Source organism: Pseudophryne corroboree, chromosome 1 (assembly GCF_028390025.1).
Source record: "Pseudophryne corroboree isolate aPseCor3 chromosome 1, aPseCor3.hap2, whole genome shotgun sequence".
In the NCBI taxonomy this organism is placed as follows: domain Eukaryota; kingdom Metazoa; phylum Chordata; class Amphibia; order Anura; family Myobatrachidae; genus Pseudophryne; species Pseudophryne corroboree.
The window spans coordinates 312,840,382-312,860,820 of record NC_086444.1 but is presented as its reverse complement, the minus strand read 5'-3'; the positions used below and the strand labels follow the sequence as shown (position 1 = coordinate 312,860,820).

The window sequence follows — 20,439 nt, the reverse complement described above, 5'->3', positions numbered from 1 at the left end:
GAACCACGCCATCAAAGCCAGTCTGGCCAAGTCTGGATAGAGACAAGGGCCCTGTACGAGGAGGTCTGGTCATTGAGGACGTTCTATCGATAGACCCTGCTAGTTTGAGAACCAATGCAGTCTGGGCCATGCTGGAGCGACTAGAAGTAGTATTCCTCCTTCTTGCTTGAACTTCCACAGGACCATGGGCAGGAGTGACACTGGAGGGAACATGTAAGGCAGCTGAAAGTTTCATGGAATGGCTAGTGCATCCACGAACGCTGCTTGAGGATACCTGGTCCTTGATCCGAAGACCGGAACTTTGTGATTGTGTCGAGACACCATGAGGTCTACATCTGGTATGCCCCACGTGTCCACTAGGAGTTGAAAGACTTCCAGATGAAGACTCCACTCTCCGGCGTGCATGTCCTGGCGACTGAGGAAGAACGCTTCCCTGTTTAGGACCCCCGGAATGAACACTGCCGATATTACTGGTAGATGGCGTTCTGCCCATTGAAGGATTTTTGACACTTCCAACATTGCCATGCAGTTTCGAGTGCCGCCTTGATGGTTGATGTATGCCACTGTGGTGGCGTTGTCTGACCGTACTTAAACAGGCCTGTTCTGTACCAGAGGCAGGGCGAGAGTTAACGCACTGAACACCACCCGCAGTTCCAAAATGTTTATCGGGAGGAGGGACTCCTCCTTGGTCCAACGACCCTGGAAAGAGTGTTGCTCCAACACCGCACCGCATCCCCGCAGACTGGCATCCGTTGTCATCAGGACCCAGTCGGGGATCCAGAAGGGCAAGCCCCTGCTCAATTGCTGGTCCTGGAGCCACCAGGTCAGTAATTGATGAACCTCCGGAGTCAAGGTAAACATGTGAGATCTGATCCGATGAGGTAGGCCATCCCACTTGGATAGGATAAACCTCTGCAGAGGGCAGAAATGAAATTGAGCGTACTCTACCATGTCGAATGCCGACACCATCAGGCCAAGTATTTGCATCGCCGAGTGTATCGACACTCTGGGGCGACAGAGGAAGCATCTTCTCCTGTCCTGAAGCTTCAGGGCTTTCTCCGGAGACAGGAACAGACGTTGACTGTGTGTGTCCAGGAGTGCCCCCAGGTACACCATGCTCTGAGCTGGGACCAGCGCGGATTTCTTCTAACTGATGAGCCAGGCCATGGGCTTGTAGGAAGCTTATCGTCAGTTGTAGATGACTGAAGAGGACATTGTGGGAGTTTGCAAGGATCAGCAAGTCGTCCAGATACGGCAGGATCCTGACTGCCTCGCGACGGCGATGTGCAGTCATTACGGCCATGACCTTGGTGAAAATCCAAGGAGTTGTAGCCAGTAAAAATGGCAGAGCCTGGAACGGATAGTGTAGATTGCTAATAGCAAACCGCAGATACTGCTGATGTGACCTGGCAATAGGTATATGCAGGTACGCATCCTGAATATTCAGGGATACCATATAGTCTCCGGGTTCCATCGCCAGCACAATTGTGCGCAGCGTCTCCATACGGAACGTGGACACTCTCAAAAACCGATTTGAGGTTGAGTATAGGCCGGAATGACCCAATGGGTTTCGGGACTAGAAACAGGATAGAGTAGTAACCACTGCCCCTTTGGGACAAAGGTACCGGCACTACCACTCCTGTATCCAGGAGGGAACACACAACGTGCTGCAGAATTTGCGCCTTTAGTGGATCCGAAGGAATGACCATGGTGCAAAGCTGGCGAGGGGGACGTCTCTTGAAAGAGACCTGCGTCTCAAGTGGTCTTTAACCAGACCTGGGTGAACTGCAGAAGTTGGCCTCCCACCCTGGGGTTCCCCAGGGGGAGGCCAGCCCCATCACGCGGCAGGCTTGTCTTGTTTGGAAGCAGGCTGACGGGCCGCCCAGGACTGCTTTGCCTTGGGCTTTGTGATTTTGGAAGCATGAGCGTGTCTCAGGTATGCCTGACCTTTTGCTTTCCCTTGAGGTTGAAAGGAACGAAAAGTGGTATGTTTTGCCTTCTGTGCAGAAGGATTAGTATTTGGGAGAAAGGCAGTCTTAGTAGCTGCCATGTTCAGACACAATTTTATTTAAATCTTCCCCAAACAAGATGTCTCCCTTAAAAGGGAGTAGCTCCAAGGTCTTTTTAGAGTCCAGGTCCACCTTCCATGATCTCAACCACAGAATGCGGCGAGCCAGGACAGACGTAGTCGATGCCTTGGCCACCAACAAACCCGCCTCAGAGGACACCTCTTGAATTTAATAAGAGGCGGTGGTGATGTGAGACAGGTATTGTATGGCATCGTCAGATATATTCTCGGGCAGCTCTCCCTCTAATGCCTGAACCCATGCTTCAATACCTTTGGCAGCCCAGGAGGCAGCAATAGTGGGTCTATGTACAGCACCTGTCAGGGAGTAAATAGATTTCAGGCATCCCTCCACACGCTTATCCGTTGGTTCTTTCAGTGAAGTGACAGTGGTGACAGGCAGAGTGGATGACACCACTAGGCAAGTGACATGAGAATCCACCAGCGGTGAATTTTCCCACTTGTTACATAACTCTGCCAGGAGAGGATAACGAGCTGAGGACAGTTTGGAGAGAGGGAATTTTTTTCCTGAGATTAGACCAGGGTTCCTGCCAAATGGTCAGAATGGGGCAATAGATTTTTAGCCACCTTCTGCCATTTAAACATGTCAGTTTTCTTGGTGACAGTAGTGGAATCCTCATCAGTGATTTGTAGGATTTGCTTAATAGCAACCACTAGAGCAGGGACGTCAACTTGCAATGTAGAATCCTCGTCAGAAACGCATGATTCAGTGTCTGACAGGACAGTATGTTCCCCCTCCTCTTCAGATAAAACATCTGAGAAATTTGTGGATTGTGAGGAGGAAGCAGTCCGCTTAGATCACCCAGAGACACGGGATTGACCTGGGGTAGATTTTTGTCTGACCAAGGAATGAGTCAACTGCTGCAACTGGTTAGACAGGTTATCCACCCAAGGTGGATTGACCATAGGGACTATTTGAGGCTGTAATGGTACAGGTGGTCCTATAGGGGGTGTTAGGCATTCCAATAGAGTACCCAGTAGGTTTGAGAACGCGGCCCAGGGTGGCTCTTGATTGGTTACAGGAGCTGTGGACTGACTAGGGAGTGTACGGCACATACTGTAGTACACAGACCATCACTCACAGCTTCCCCCTCTGGTAGATCCTTAGCTGCCCTTTCTGTTAGACGTTGTAAACAAATGCAACACAGAGTGGTTTAGTACGATGAATCGAGACAGAGTATAATACCTGCGAATAAATCCGATAATATGTGACTGAGTCCCCAGTACACAACACCTGCAAATAAATCCGGTATTATGTGACTAAGTACATAGTAGAGCACACGTAATAGGTAAATACTGAGACGCACTATATAAACGACCCTGACACACCTAGACCCTTAGGGTACAGAATATAGTGATAGAGTTCTGGAAAACACTGAAAGTGAATCCTCACAGCAGATACAGGCACACACAGTCACATTAGCAATGCATGTAATTATTATATTACAATAAAACTGCACTGAACTAATAAATTATATTATATCTATCTATCTATATATATGTATATATATATATATATATATATATATATATATATATATATATATATATACACACACACATACATACACACACAATGGACACATATGTGTGTGTGTGTGTGTGTGTGTGTGTAATATGTATGTATATATATATATATATATATATATATATATATATATATATATATATATATATATATATATATATATAAATCTAATATAAACAAAAAAAAACCCAGCATGGTCCTAGACCGGAGATATCAGAATACTCGTACAATAGATCCTGTAATAGGTACACTCTTTCTTAACTAACGCTGTCTGTATAAAGACATGTAGAATACTCAAGTGTTTGTAAAGTGACAGCGCTTTACACAGGCGGCTTTACTAGGGAGACCTTGCCCTGCAGTCCCGGAGACCAGCCGCAGCTATACCTAAGATGGTGCCCAGCGTCTCAGTCAGGGAGTGAGGGAGAGTGTGAGGAGGCTCCAGGGCGGGAAAATCTGCAGTAGATGTCGCCCTGGGTAAGGGAGGGGCTACAGGTCAAGCGCCGACTCCCCTATGCTGGGCGTCACCGCCGGTACTACAGAGCCTTATTAACAGGGGCGTTGGTACACCCGACCTGTACTCCTATGCCCTGGAGGATATAGTGGGGTCCCTGCTCGGTGACCGTGTCCACGCCAGCGTCGCAGTCCGTTTCCCTAGACATGTGATCAGAACGCGATTTAATGGCGGGTCCCGTCTGGGGGCCCCTATTACCTCCTCCCCGTAGCAGCCACGCGAACCAGGAGAGCGTCTGTGACAGTGTGCCTAAAGCCGGAGATTCTCCGCCGCAAGTACCCAGGAACAGGCCGCAGGAGTATGAAACGCCGCTTGGGAGGGGATGGAGCTGCAGCGCTGAAGTGTCACCATGACATACAGCGCTGAAAGCCCAGTTCTGAAGAAATTTTCTGTCAGAAAAAGCTTTTTCAGGGCTGCACTATGGTGACCTGCTGCTGCAGTACCAACTGAAAAATTGAGCTCACAGTGCCTGGAGGCGGGGTTACAGAGTATCCCCAATGCATCCTGGGACAGCCTAAAGTTTTAGCCTGTTGGTGCCTCTGGATCAAGATCCACTCTAGTCTACACCCGATGTTTTCCCTGTGGAACAGTGTACCCTGCTACAGAAAAAAAATAGGATTTTAATTACCTACCGGTAAAACCTTTTCACGTAGTCCATAGAGGATACTGGGGTTCCATTTAGTACCATGGGGTATAGATGGATCCACTAGGAGCCATGGGCACTTTAAGAATTTAATAGTGTGGGCTGGCTCCTCCCCCTATGCCCATCCTACCAGACTCAGTCTAGGAAACTGTGCCAGAGGAGACGGACATACTTTGAGAGAAGGATAGGTAAAGATAGTAGTGAGATTCCGAACCAGCACACACAAACAGAGGAAAGCTATGCTAACCCAACTTTAAACAGGAACAGCAACAACTGACCGAACAATACTTAATCAAGTAATAGTGCAGGAAGAACGAAGCACCGGGCGCCCATTATCCACTACGTCCTAGGGGATACTGGTGTTCCATTTAGTACTATGGGGATGTACCAAAGCTCCCAAACCGGGTGGGAGAATGCTGAGGTTCCTGCAGAACTGATTGACCAAACTGAAGGTCCTCAGAGGCCAAAGTATCGAACTTCTAGAACTTAGCAAACGTGTTCGAACCTGACCAAGTGGCTGCTCGTCAGAGCTGTAAAGCTGAGACACCCCGGGCAGCCGCCCAGGAAGAACCCACCAACCCAGTAGAGTGGGCCTGTACAGATTTTGGAACCGGCAAGTCTGCCGTGGAATAAGCATGCTGGATAGTGAGCCTGATCCAGCGTGCAATTCTCTGCTTTGAAGCACAACACCCAATTTTATTGGGATCATATAGAACGAACAGTGAGTCGGATTTCCTGTGACAAGCTGTCCTCTTTACATAGACCTTCAAAGCCTTCACAACATCCAAAGACTTTGAAGTAGCAGAAGTGTCGGTGATAACCGGAACCACAATAGGTTGATGTGAAACGCAGACACCACTTTCGGAAGAAATTGCTGATGAGTTCCGAGTTCAGCTCGGTCCTCATGGAAAATTAAATAGGGGCTCTTGTGAGACAAAGCCCCCAGCTCCGACACACGTCTTGCTGAAGCCAAGGCCAACAGTGTGATGGTCTTCCATGTAAGATATTTTACGTCCACCTCCTGTAATGGTTCAAACCAGTCCGATTGGAGGAACTGCAGTACCAAATTAAGATCCCAAGGTGCCGTGGGAGACACAAAGGGAGGTTGGATGCGCAGAACACCTTTCAAAAACATCTGGACCTCATGGAGAGAAGCCAAAATTGTTTATGAAAGAAAATGGACAAGGCCGAAATCTGGACTTATGGAGCCCAGACGTAGGCCCACAGCCACACCTGCCTGCAGAAAAAGCAGGAAACGTCCCAAGTGAAATTCCACCGCAGAATAAGTTCTGCCCTCACACCAAGAGACGTATTTCTTCCAAATATAGTGGTAATGTTTACAGGTTACCCCCTTCCTCGCTTGAATCATAGTCGGGTTAACTTTGTTAGGGATCCCTCTTCTGGCTAGAAACAGCCGTTCAACTTCCATGCCATCAAACGTAGCCGCGGTAAGTCCTGATAGACGAACGGGCCCTGTTGCAGAAGAGCCTCGCGAAGAGGTAGAGGCCACATATCTTCGAGGAGCATCTCCAAAAGGTCCGCGTACCAGGCCCTTCTTGGCCAGTCCGGAGCAATGAGTATTGCTTGAACCTTTTCCCTTTTCTCATACATCCTAGAGGATGCTGGGGTCACTTCAAGAACCATGGGGTATAGACGGGACCCGCAGGAGATATGGACACTTTAAGACTTTCAAATGGTGTGACCTGGCTACTCCCTCTATGCCCCTCCTCCAGACTCCAGTTTAGAATCTGTGCCCAGTGAGACTGGATGCACTCCTTGGAGCTCTATTGAGTTTCTCCGAAAAAGACTTATGTTAGGTTTTTTATTTTCAGGGAGAACTGCTGGCAACAGTCTCCCTGCTTCGTGGGACTTAGGGGAGAGAAGTCAGACCTACTTCTGTGAGTTTAAAGCAGGCATGTCCAAACTGCGGCCCTCCAGCTGTTGTGAAACTACATATCCCAGCATGCCCTGACACAGTTTTGCTGTCAGAGAATGCTAAAGCTGTGTCAGGGCATGCTGGGATGTGTAGTTTCTCAACAGCTGGAGGGCCGCAGTTTGGACATGCCTGGTTTAAAGGCTCTGCTTCTTTGGCTACAGGACACCATTAGCTCCTGAGGGTCTGATCGCTAGGTACGCCTAGATGCTCTTTCCCAGAGCCCGCCATCACCCCCCTTGCAGAGCCAGAATAGAAGATCAGAAGACTTCAGTGACGGCATTCTGAGGTACTGCACAGCGGTCGCACGCTGTGCGCCATGCTCCCTCTGCAGCACTACAGGGTGCATGGCGCGGGGGGGGGGGCACCCTGGGCAGCATAACCCCCGCCAGTATAAATATTTGTTGAAAATTGCGGTAAGGAAGCGTGCCATTAAGGGGCCGGAGCTTCTTCCTCACAGCTCACACACACTGCTGACAACTGCAGGGCGCAGGGGGGGCAACATAAATCCTTGTTTATGGCAAAAGGCACACTGTTCTACCCCCGCCAGTATAACTATTGATTTAAGAACGGGTGAAGCGCGCCATTACGGAGGCGGGGCTTCTTCCTCACTAAGCCAGCACACTAATAAGCGCCATTTTCTCCTACAAGAGAAACGCTGGTCCTCCCTTCACTACTGACATGTATCAGGGTGCAAAGAGGGGGGGGGCGATGTATATGATGTTTGTATTATATATAAAAGCGCTGCAGGTCTGTTTTCAATGATATGTTTCACAGATGGGTGTGCTTGGCGCTGGGGTGTGAGCTGGCTTTTCCTTTCTGTGTCCATCTGACAGAGGTCTGTTCCCTATAAGTCCCAGTGTGTCTGTGAGTGTGTGTGGTACATGTCTGAGGCAGGGAGTTCCTCCCTGGAGGAAGACATTTTAGGGACACAGAGTTGTAAGGTGGTGATGCTACCGACACACCACGAGTCTGCATGAGTGAAAGAAATACGTGGTAGTATGCATCATATCAAAGATTAGATAAGGCTGTATCTAATGCTGCATGCTGGATATGTAGAAGATGTGTTTTGTCAGCATTCTGTTCTTCCATCTGCAGGCGACCCTCTCTGGGTCACATAAAGTCCATTTACAAATGTTATGACTACTGCTACCGACACGGACTCTGAGTCCTGTGTCGCCGTTAGGGATTCCAGGGAAATAGATCAAATAAGACTCCCTCCCACGAGCTTAATATTTTCTTTCCCGGCAGTCACCCCCTGTCTAGGGTGACAAAGAAGGTAATTCTCCCTGCACCGGACATGGCTTCACTAAAAGAGCCGGCGATCCGAAAGGTGAAAACTATACTAAAATCCATTTATGTTGCAAAGAGTGCACTGCTCAGGCCCACTATTGCTTGCGCGTGGGTGTGTCGCACTATTAAAAAATGGTAAAAAAGCGTGTCAGTAGAAATTGACACGATTGAAAAAGATGAGATACTCCCTAAGTTAGGAAAAATCAAAGACGCTGCCGCATACATGCTAGGAGCAATGAAAGATATTGAACTCTTGAGTTCACAAGCCGCTACCAGCGCAGTATTGGCTCGGCGGGCGTTGGGGATTTCGCCAGTGGAACGCGGATGCAGATTCCAAGAGAAATATGGAAGATCTCCTATACAAAGGTGAGGCCTTATTTGGTGATGGACTGGAGACGTTGGTCTCGGCGGCTACCGCAGGTAAGTCGACATTTTTGCCCTCTGCACCTGCACTGGCAAAAAGATCACCCTCACATGCAGTCTTTTTTCGGCCCAGTAAGTACAGCGAGACGTTTCCCCTTATTCGCAGGTAGGGGAAGAGACGTAAAGATGTCTACAACGACTTCAGGTTACCAAGAACAGAAGTCTACCCCTGCTCCTGCCAAGTCTACACCATGACGCTGGGGATCCCTAGTGGGAGGTAGCTCGCGTGGGGGCACGTCTAAAAACTGCTCAGTCAGGATTGGAGTCAATCTGACCTGGATCCCCGGGTGTTACAAATAGTGTCCCAGGGGTACAAACTGGAGTTTCAAGACGTTTCCCCATGCCAATTTTTAAATCCAGAAAGAGAGGCACTTATAACGGTAATTAAAATTTTATGTTAGGACCAGGGCATAGTCCTGGTGCCTGGGTCACAACAAAGGGAGGGGTTTATTCAAGCCTCTTTGTAGTTCCGAAACCGGACGGCTCGGTCTGACCGATCTTGAACCTAAAAAAAAAAAAAGAAAAAACACCACACACACACACACACACACACACCTGAATTTCTACTTGAAACGGTTCAAGTTCAAGATGGAATCACTGGGGGCAGTGATTTCCAGTCTGGAGGAGGGGGATTACAGGGGGTCAGCTGACGTAAAGGATGCTTACCTGCATGTTCCCATTTATCCTCCTTACCAGGCTTATCTGAGATTCGCCGTTCAGTATTGCCATTACCAATTCCAGACGTTACCTTTCGGTTTTCTCCACGGCGCAGAGGGTTTTCACCAAGGTGATGGTGGAGATGATGGTCCTCCTGTGTCAAGAAGGAGTCAATTTAATTCCTTATCTAGAAGATCTCCTGATAAAGGCGAGATCCAGTGAGCGCTTGGTACAAAACATCGCGCTCTCCCTGTCCATACTCCAACAACACGTTTGGATCATACATTTTCCAGGAAAGATTATTTGTTTTTCGGGATGATTCTGGACAGGGTAGTTCAGAGTTTTTCTTCCGGTGGAAAAGGCTCTGGAAATCCAGAAAATGGTAATACCTGTACTAGTTTTGAAACCATCAAGAGTGTCGATCCATCAGTGCAAATATAGTGGCGGCCTACGAGGCCATACAGTTTGGCAGGTTCCATGTCAGGGTATTCCAGTGGGACCTGTTGGTAAAGTGGATCCCACCTACACATGCACCGGAAGATAGTCCTGTTGTCGAAAGCCAGGATTTCATTCCTGTGGTGGCTACACAGCGCGCACCTATTAGAGGGACGCAGATTCGGAATTCAGGACTGGGTCCTGGTAACCACGGATACAAGTTTCCGAGGCTGAGGAGCTGTCACTCAAGGAAAAGCTTCCATGGAAAATGCTAAAGTCAGGAAGCCTGCCTTCACATGAACATGCTGGAATTGAGAGCCATTTACAAAGGTCTTCAACAAGCGGTACATCTTCTTCAAGATCATCCCGTACAGATCCAGTTGGATAATGTAACAGCAAGGCGGAACGAAAGCAGAGCGGAAATGGCAGAGGTGACAAAGGTCCTCCTCTGGGCAGGAAAATATGCAAGGGCTCTGTCGGTAATTTTCATTCCAGGAGTGGACAACTGGGAAGCAGACTTCCTCAGCAGACACGATCTCTAGCCGGGAGAGTGGAACTTCCACCAAGAAGGCTTCGCAGAGGTGACAAGTCTTTGCGGAGTTTCTCAAATAGACATGAGGACATCTCGTCTCAACGAGAAGCTTCAGAAATATTGTTCCAGGTCAAAAGACCCTCAGACAATAGCAATAGATGCACTGGTGACCCAGTGGCTATTCCGGTCAGTGTATGTATTCCCTCCACTTCCACTGTTCCCAAAAGTTCTCGGGATCATAAGAAGAACGAGGTTTCAGGAAAAATTTCATTGCCAAGGAGGGCTTGGTGCCCAGATCTTTAGGAGTAGAAAAAAAATAAAGGATCCTGGGCCTCTTCCTCTTTGAGAGGACCTGGACTTACCGCGGCTACGTTTGACGGCATGGCTGTTGAGCGCCGGATTATAGCCCGAAGGGGTATTCCTAAGGGAGTCATCCTCACTCTTATTCAGGCCAGGAAAGGAGTAACGTCTAAACGTTACCACCATCTTTGGTGAAAATATGTGTCTTGGTGTGAAGCCAAGAAAGCTTCAACGGAAGAGTTTCAGTTAGGGTGTTTTCTCCATTTCCTACGGGCTGAAGGGAATGCAGCATGAAATTGGACTCCATTAAGGTCCAGTTTTCAGCATTGGCAACTTTCGTTCAAAAACTATTGGCTTCCCTTCCGGAAGTTCAGTCTTCCGTGAAAGGCATGTTGCGCGTCTACCTTCCATTTGTGCCTCCAGTGGCACCTTGGGTTCTTAATGTGGTGTTGCAGCTCCTTCAATCACGTGGTTTGAACCTTTACAGAAGGTGAAGTCGCTGTTTCTCACTTGAAAAGCGGTCATCCTGTTGGCCTTGGCATCTGCAAGGCGGGTGTGTGAGTTAGGGGCCTTATCTCACAAGAGCCCTTATTTGATCTTCCATGAAGATAGAGCTGAATTGAGGACATGTCAGCGTTTTCTACGAAGGTGTTGTCCTCTTTCTACAGGAACCGACCTATTGTGGTGCCTGTGGCTACTGACGCCTTCGCTGAGTAAAAGTCTCTGGATGTGGTTAGAGCTTTGAAAAATATGTCGCCTGGACGGCTCAGATTAAGAAAACAGAGGCTCGGTTTGTCCTGTATGTTCCCAACAATATTGTGTGTCCTGCTTCCAAGCAGACCATTGCGCGCTGGATCTGTAGTGCGATTCAGCATGCTCATTCCACGGCTGGATTGCAGTTACCGAAATCGAGGAAAGCCCATTCTACTAAAAGGGTGGGCTCGTCCTGGGCAGCTGCCTGGGGGTTCTCGGCATTGCAACTTTGCAGAGCAGCTGTTTGGTCGGGTTCAAACACTTTTGAAATGTTTTACAAGTTTGATACCCTGGCCGCTGAGGACCTCGTGTTTGGTCAATCAGCGAGGCAGAGTCATCCGCACTCTCCCGCCCGTTCTAGAGCTTTGGTATAACCCCATGGTTCTTGAAGTGACCCCAGCATCCTCTAGGACGTATGAGAAAATAGGATTTTAATACCTACCGGTAAAACCTTTTCTCTTAGTCCGTAGAGGATGCTGGGCGCCCGTCCCAGTACGTACTGTATCTGCAGTTATTGGTTGTGGTTACACACAGGTAGTGTTACGATTTTTGTCAGCATATTGCTGCAAATTCTTCATGCCGTTGGCTTGCGTTCTGTCGAATGCCTTGTTCTGCGGCATGCTTGAGGTGTGAGCTGGTAAGATGCTCACCGTGGTTTAACAATAAATCCTTTCCTCGAAAAATGTCCGTCTCCCTGGGCATAGTTCCTTAAACTGGAGTATGGAGGAGGGGCATAGAGAGAGGAGCCAGGTCACACCATTTGAAAGTCTTAAAGTGCCCATGTCTCCTGCAGATCCCGTCTATACCCCATGGTTCTTGAAGCGACCCCAGCATCCTCTACAGACTAAGAGAAAAGGATTTACCGGTAGGTATTAAAATTCTATTTTTATTTTTTTGAGAATTCTTGGGATCAGAGGAAGTGGAGGAAACACGTACACGAGTTAATAGACCCATGGAGTCATCAGAGCGTCTACTGCCACTTCCTGTGTGTTTCTCGACCTGGAACAATACCGCTTGAGCTTCTTGTTGAGACGAGAGGCCATCATGTCGATTTGTGAATATCCCCACAGACGCGTCAAGTACCTGAACACTTCCGGGTGAAGGCCCCGCTCCCCCGGGTGCAGGTCATGTCTGCTGAGGAAGTCTGCTTCCCAGTTGTCTACTCCTGGAATGAAGACCACTCAAAATGCCACAGCGTTTTTTTCTGCCCAGAGGAGAATTCTTGACACCTCTGATATTTCTGCTCTGCTTTTCGTTCCGCCCTGTCGGTTTATGTACGTCACTGCCGTCACATTGTCGGACTGGACCTGAATGGACCGATCGTGAAGATAAGAGGCCTGCAGATGGGCGTTGTGTATGGCCCTGAGTTCCAGAATGTTGATTGGAAGGATGACGTCCTGACTTGACCATCTTCTTTGAAACTGCACCCCCTTGGTGACTGCTCCCCAACCTCTGAGGCTTGTGTCCGTGGTTAACAGGATCCAGTCCTGAATTCCGAACCTCCGACGAGGTGAGAAATCTGTAGCCACCACAGAAGGGGAGATCATGGCTTTTGGCGACAGACGGATCCTCTGGTGCATGTGAAGATGCGATCCGGACCATATGTCCAACAGATCGAGCTGGAAGGGTCTTGCGTGAAACCTTCCGTATAGAAAGGCCTCGTAAGAGGCCACCATTTTCCCCAGAAGGCGAATGCATGAATGCACCGATATCTGGGCTGGCTTCAGGACATCCAGAACCATTGACTGGATTACCAATGCCTTTTTCAACGGAAGGAACACCTTTTGTGACTCCGTGTCCAGTATCATTCCCAGGAATGGAAGCCTCCGTGTTGGCTCTAGGTGAGATTTCAGAAGGTTCAGAATCCACCCGTGATTCTGGAGTAGTTGGGTTGTGAGGCCACTGCTATCCAGCAACCTTTCCCTGGACGGCGCCTTTATCAGAAGATCGTCCAGGTACAGAATTATGTTCACTTCCTGCTTGCGGAGTATAAACATCATCTCTGCCATCACTTTGGTGAACACCCTCGGTGCCGTGGAGAGACCAAATGGCAGGGCCTGGAACTGGTAGGGACAGTCCTGCAGTGCAAACCATAGATAAGCCTGATGAGGCGGCCAGATCGGAATGTGAAGGTACACATCCTTGATATCCAGCGACACTAGGAATTCCCCTTCCTCCAGACCAGAGATCACCACTCTGAGACTCCATCTTGAACTTGAACACTCTTAAGAACGGGTTCAAGGACTTGAGGTTCAGAATTGGTCGTACCAACCGTCCGGTTTCGGTACTATAAACAAGTTGGAATAGTACCCCTTGTTGTGCAGATGAGGTGGAACTGGAACAATGAGTCTGTACCAGTTTTTGGATGTCCTGCTATAAAGTTATACTTGCCTCTTGTGAAGCTGGTAAGCCTGATTTGAAGAATCTGTGAAGTGGGAGCTCTTGGAACTCCAGTCTGTAGCCCTGGGAAATAAGATCTATGACTCAGGGATCCCGGCACGAACTTGACCAGATGTGACTGAAGAATTTTAGTCGTGCTCCCACCTGGCAGTCCTCCAGGCATCACGGTCTACCGTCATGCTGAAGGCTTTGAGGAAACAGAGCCTGAGCTCTGTTCCTGAGCACCTGCAGTTGCTGGTCTGCATGGTTTACCTCTTGCGTCTCTGGAGGCGGTAGAAGCACCTCTGGATTTTCCCTTAAACTTGGCTGTCCAAAAAGACTGTCAATTTGAAGCTGAATAAGCTTTTCTGGTTGAGGGAGCTGCAGAAGGAAGATACGTAGACTTACCCGCAGTAGCTTTGGAGATCCATTTGTCTAGTTCATCTCCAAACAAGGCCTCTCCTGTGAATGGTAGGCCTTCCACGCCTTTCCTGGAGTAAGCATCAGCAGTCCACTGGCGTAGCCACAAGCCCCTGCATGCTGACACAGCCATAGCGGTGGTGCGTGCATTGAGCAAACCATTCTCTTTTATGGCTTCCACCATAAAGTTTGCAGAGTCCTGTATATGCTGCATGAGTAAAACATCCCCTCTAGACAAGGAATCTAACCCCTGAATTAGCTTACCTGACCATTTAGCAATGGCTTTTGTGATCCACGCACGTGCAATAGTGGGTCTCTGGGCCACCCCAGCAGCTGTGTACAATGATTTAAGTGTAGTCTCAATTTTACGATTAGCCGTCTCTTTTAGGGAGGCTGCACCAGGGACAGGAAATACAATTTTTCGTGACAGCCTAGAGACTGATGCGTCCACGATCGGTGGATTTTCCCATTTTTTCCTACCCTCCAGAGGAAAAGGAAAAAGATGAGAGCAACATTTTAGGGATTTGAAATTTCTTATCAGGATTAACCCACGGTTCTTCAAACAGGGTATTCAATTATTTTGACGCAGGAAAAGTGACTGAGGACTTCTTTTTTTACATTAAAATAAGATTCCTCACACTCCTCTGACACCTTATTAGGAATTTATAGAACCTCACTATAACAGCCTCTATTCCCTGTGACAGAGTTGCATCCACCCCCCCCCCCCCCTCCAAATCCACCTCACCCTCCTCCATGTCTGACCTGTCAGAGTCAGACTGCAGGATATGGGCCAGAAATCGTTTTTTTGCGGACAAATGGGAGGGGATTGAGACACTGGTTTGGGAACCGAGTCTGTATTCATAAACATCCACAGTCTGTCTTAAGTATTGCGTCTCTTTCTCATCACGGGATATCTTTGTAGAAATATTTGAGTTCATTCCTTTAATTGAATTAACCCACTCCGGTTCAGCCCCGCTATTCTGGGAAGGTGCACTGCCCTGAGTACCCAGTAGTGAGCCCCCTGGTGAAGAGGAACACTCCGCTGTACAAGAAACACTCTTTGCCTGAAATAATTTAAATGTGACAGCACACTCACACACACACACACAGGAAAAGGTTAAGCACAATTAACCCAGAGATACACAGAGTATTTTGGAGCCAGCCAGCCCGCCCCCCCCCCCCCCCCGCGCGCCCTTATCGCTGATGCCAAGCTTAGCCGGGTCGCAGACTGAGTACACTGATAGGGGACTTAGTACACTAATAATCGCTCCCCCCCTACTATGACCCCCTGTGTCACAACTGAGGGCCTGAGCTGACGGGAGGAAGCCTCAGTTGTAGGGGCTGAGGTAAAACTAAACTTGGGAGGTTTAATCATACCCCTAGACATGTAAGTAAGGTGTATGAAGATTGCCCAAAGGCGTGACCATGACAACCAGGATTTAAAAGTCAATAAAAGTTTATTAACAGAACTCCGTATTCACAGCAGTGGTAAATGAATAAAGATATGCAGTAGATAAAATGCAACAGTTCCTGGATCACTATAAACTTGGCAAGAGCCACAGGGTACTGGTAGGATAAGGTACAGTTCTTAATGTCCCAGTGATGGAGTGTCCTTACCAGACCCGTCTGTAGTAGTGAGAGTAGCCGAGGAACACACCAGCAGATGTAGCACTTGAAGCTGGTAACGCTGTAGCTGAGAAGACTGCTGTGGATGCTGGATGGAACCAGCCAGGTGTTGAAAACACGGAGTGAATGCTGGATGGATCCAGCCAGGTAGATAACACGGAGTGGATGCTGGATGGAACCAGCCAGGTAGGTGAATGAATCTAGGGAGCGAGGATATAGGAAATGATGGTATGCAGGTACCGATGGTTTGCGGATACCGCTGGTATGTAGGTATCCGCTGGGGAAGCACCGGCACTTTAAGAAAGCTGAACACTGCTGGAAGCTGACCGCTGGAAGCAGATGGATCTGTAGCTGGAAGCTGGAATAGTCATGGAAGACTGCAGAGTCAGGCTGCACCGCAAGGTGGTAAGCTGGTGCGGGTCTCTTAGTGGTCACTGGAGACAGGAGCTGGAAACCTGGAACAAAATAACCACAGGAGAGAGAGAGACTGGAAACAAGGTTTGACAACCAAAGCACTGACGATTTCCTAGTGCAGGCTCAGTCCCTTTATACCCTTAGGTGTAAAGGGATTGGATGACTGAATTATGCAGAGCTATGGATTGGAGGTCAGGATCATGTGACTGAAACTAAGATGGCTACGCCCATACCGGCCTGTGGAGGGAAAGCCGTTTGTATTCACCACATGGAGATTCCTCTGTAATGGCGGCGGTGAACATAGAGAACGCCGGCTTGCGTCTCAACCTTCAGCATGGACAGCCGCGGCTGCAGTAGGTGAGGAGTGCCACATACCCTGTATGCATTAGGAATCTGGAGATGATGCCCGAGGCCCCGCCGGCAGGTGATGCCATGTTAGTCGCCCGGGCATTGAGGAACAATATCCACGGATCAGCAGAGATGAGATATGACGTATGAATGCTTGCATCACAGCTGGGAACCGGGCCTAGGACGCTGGGACAACCTTAGGAGACACCTGAAAGGTAAATAATGGAGTCCAGATACCCGGATCGTGACACCCTGGTACTGCTGAGGTAATCTGGAGTCTCTCCGGTGGAACTGCGCGTCCCTGTCAGTCAGCGTCTGTGTCCACTGCAGAGGGAAAATGGCGCTGGTGAGCTGTTGAATCCGCTCATAGTGATGGCCCCGCCCCTTCAATGGCGCACGGTCTTCCCGATTTTTTTATACTGGCTGAGGAAATCTGGTGCTTAAAATGGAGGGAAAACACAAAAAAAAAAAACAACTGTCTGTTTTTGCCAGTGTGGGTACTGTGTACATTGTACTGAGACGCAGTTAGAAGCCGTGCATCTCCGTACCCTTATGCAGCCATAATGGCCGGCGACCCGCTAGCCGGGATGCCGGCTTAGTACTCACCACTCTTCATTCTTCTGGCTCTGTTAGGGGTGGCGGCGTGCTGTGGGAATGTACGCTCGCCGTGGTGGGGCTTGGGAATATTTCCCTCAGGAGCTCAGTGTCCTGTCAGCGGGGAACGGGAATATTAATCCTTCAAGAGGTTGGGCCGTTTCTTCCCCTAAGTCCCACGAAGCAGGCAGGCTGGTGCCGCCCAGCCCTGCCTCAAAATATGAAACATATAAAATAAATGCAGAAAACTCTTCAGCAGCTTCCATAAGTGTGACCGGCTCCTCCAGGCACATTTTCTAAACTGAGCCTGGTAGGAGGGGCATAGAGGAGCCAGCCCACACTATCAAATTCTTAAAGTGCTCATGGCTCCTAGTGGACCCGTCTATACCCCATGGTACTAAATGGAACCCCTGTATCCTCTAGGACGTAAGAGAAATAAGTTCTAAATGTAAAAGTTATCAGCTATAGAAACCAGGTCACAGTAAAACACCTATTTGACACTTCTAAATTAAAAAAAAATTTATGCAGCGTAAAAACAGGCATGAGCTGCCAGACACTAGAGGAGGCACGATGGAGCTCCGTTCGGGGGACACACACACACACACCCCTATGTACACTGCACTCCGCACCATATACTGCACCCCCACCATATACTGCCACTATATACACACACACACACACACACACACTACACCTCCATTTAGTACCATTATATACAGGACACCCTCCCTCCTCCATATACCGCATACTCTGCACCCCCTCCTCCATATTCTATGCTGCAACCCCAGGTTACTTGCCATCTCGGGACCCGGCAACAAGTAGCAGCAGCAACCAGGAAATAAATGCAGGAACCATCAGACGGCCCAGCAGCGCTCAGACCAGAGGCACTGGGGACATGTGTGGCCACTTACTGATGGGGGCAGAAGGTGAATCAGTCCGGTCGGAAGGAGTGAGACCCTGTGTGAGGTGAGCAGTGCGGTGACCGGGAGGAGGTGGTGTTGGGGCTGCAGATGATGCAGGTAAGGAGGAGGCAGAACACCCCGCACAGGCCATGCCCAGACCTTTCCGGGCAGCTGCTGGTGGCTACCGGGCTCCTCTACCCCCAGACTGGCCGGGAGCGGTGAGTACTGGTGAGCTTACACGTGCCAGTACTGGTGTACTAGAGAGAGCAAGGGGACAGGTATTATTCAAATTTAATATAACAACATATTGTAAAAGACAAATATGATTGAAATAATTACAAATGAAATGGACCTAGGACCACCGTAGCAACTGACATGAAAATAAATAATCCTCAAAGAGCTATGTAACATTTTTCCTTTCAGGACAGAATCAAATTGCAAAAAGTAACATTGTCCTGGAAAACAAGATACAAAATTATTTGTTGCAAATAATTTTAGATCTTGTTTTCCAGGGCTCTCCAGTATTAAGCTCACAACTGCTAATTTATGCACGCCCAGAAAACGTTATGTACGACCTGGATTTACCCGACTACTTCCCATTACCACTCCCAAAACGTTATCGGTCACTCACTTTGCGACATCATTGAAATTCAATCACTGCACATGCACACTGTGGCTCAGAAGTTTATAATACCCTGTTCACACTGCCATCAAAAATCCGGGTTATTGCACGTGAACGCGCAGTAATCCGGGTTTATGTGCAGTGTGAACGGGGTCCAGGACAAATTCCCGGGTCGCCTGACCCGGTATTTTAACCCGGGAATAAAGAAGGGTTATTCGCGAGTAAATACCGAGTCAGGCGCAGTGTGAACAAGTGTACCCGGGTCGATGCGTTCTGGGACCCTTCCACACTATAGGAGCAGGAGGTGCTTGTAGATCATCTGATCTCCAAGCGCCGCCCCCGTATGTGACCCGGTGACGTCATCGACACGGCAATATGCCGTGTCAGGGCCGCCAGTCTGAATGGGGTCTCAAGCGGGTTGCACCTGGGAAGGTCTCGTGCATGAGTCCCGGACCCGCCATTGCCAGTGTGAACATGGTATAAGATGCATACGCAGTAAGAAAACATAGTCCGATTTGCGTACAATAGCCGCTTTACAATCGCATCTAAATTAGACCCAATATACACAGAAGTAGCGCTGGCTAAGATTAGGGGGCAGTGAGAAGGAAAAGATAGAATTAATAGCACATGAGGGAAGAGGGCCCTGTTCACGATTGGTTCTAATCTAAAGTTGAGGGACAGACAGGGGCGACACAGAGGTCAAGAAGGCCATATTCCAGACATGGGCATAGAGAACCATGCTGGGCACCGGTAAAGTGGTGGGGGTGTGGCTTAATAAAGTGGGCGTGACTACGCCATTTAATATAAAAAATAATAAGAATTTACTTACCGATAATTCTATTTCTCGGAGTCCGTAGTGGATGCTGGGGTTCCTGAAAGGACCATGGGGAATAGCGGCTCCGCAGGAGACAGGGCACAAAAGTAAAGCTTTTACAGGTCAGGTGGTGTGTACTGGCTCCTCCCCCTATGACCCTCCTCCAGACTCCAGTTAGATACTGTGCCCGGACGAGCGTACACAATAAGGGAGGATTTTGAATCCCGGGTAAGACTCATACCAGCCACACCAATCACACCGTACAACTTGTGATCTAAACCCAGTTAACAGTATGATAACAGCGGAGCCTCTGAAAAGATGGCTCACAACAATAATAACCCGATTTTTGTAACTATGTACAAGTATTGCAGATAATCCGCACTTGGGATGGGCGCCCAGCATCCACTACGGACTCCGAGAAATAGAATTATCGGTAAGTAAATTCTTATTTTCTCTATCGTCCTAGTGGATGCTGGGGTTCCTGAAAGGACCATGGGGATTATACCAAAGCTCCCAAACGGGCGGGAGAGTGCGGATGACTCTGCAGCACCGAATGAGAGAACTCCAGGTCCTCCTTTGCCAGGGTATCAAATTTGTAAAAATTTACAAACGTGTTCTCCCCTGACCACGTAGCTGCTCGGCAGAGTTGTAATGCCGAGACCCCTCGGGCAGCCGCCCAAGATGAGCCCACCTTCCTTGCGGAATGGGCCTTAACAGATTTAGGCTGTGGCAGGCCTGCCACAGAATGTACAAGTTGAATTTTGTTACAAATCCAACGAGCAATCGACTGCTTAGAAGCAGGTGCACCCAACTTGTTGGGTGCATACAATATAAACAGCGAGTCAGATTTTCTGACTCCAGCCGTCCTTTAAATGTATATTTTTAAGGCTCTGACAACGTCCAACAACTTGGAGTCCTTCAAGTCGTCTGTAGCCGCAGGCACTACAATAGGCTGGTTCAGGTGAAACGCTGATACCACCTTAGGGAGAAAATGCGGACGCGTCCGCAGCTCTGCCCTATGTCGAATGGAAAATTAAATAAGGGCTTTTATAAAACAAAGCCGCCAGTTCAGATACTCTCCCGGCCGAAGCCAGGGCCAGTAACATAGTCACTTTCCATGTGAGATATTTCAAATCCACATTCTTTAGTGGTTCAAACCAATTGGATTTGAGGAAATCTAAAACTACATTTAGATCCCACGGTGCCACCTTAGGCACCACAGGAGG

General features: G+C 48.7%; 1 protein-coding gene across 6 annotated transcripts in view; it reads right to left on the bottom strand.

Annotated features, from left to right (window-relative positions):
* MPHOSPH9 (M-phase phosphoprotein 9) overlaps positions 1–20,439 on the bottom strand; it is a 282,866-nt gene that overhangs the window by 236,706 nt on the left and 25,721 nt on the right. Inside the window, exon 1 of one of the 6 annotated variants that reach the window (XM_063964517.1) lies at positions 4,324–4,347. The exons of the other annotated variants lie outside the window; for them this stretch is intronic. The gene's annotated coding sequence lies outside the window, so the exon portion shown is untranslated. Of the gene's footprint in view, positions 1–4,323; positions 4,348–20,439 lie in introns of those variants that run through there. 6 annotated transcript variants of the gene reach the window in all.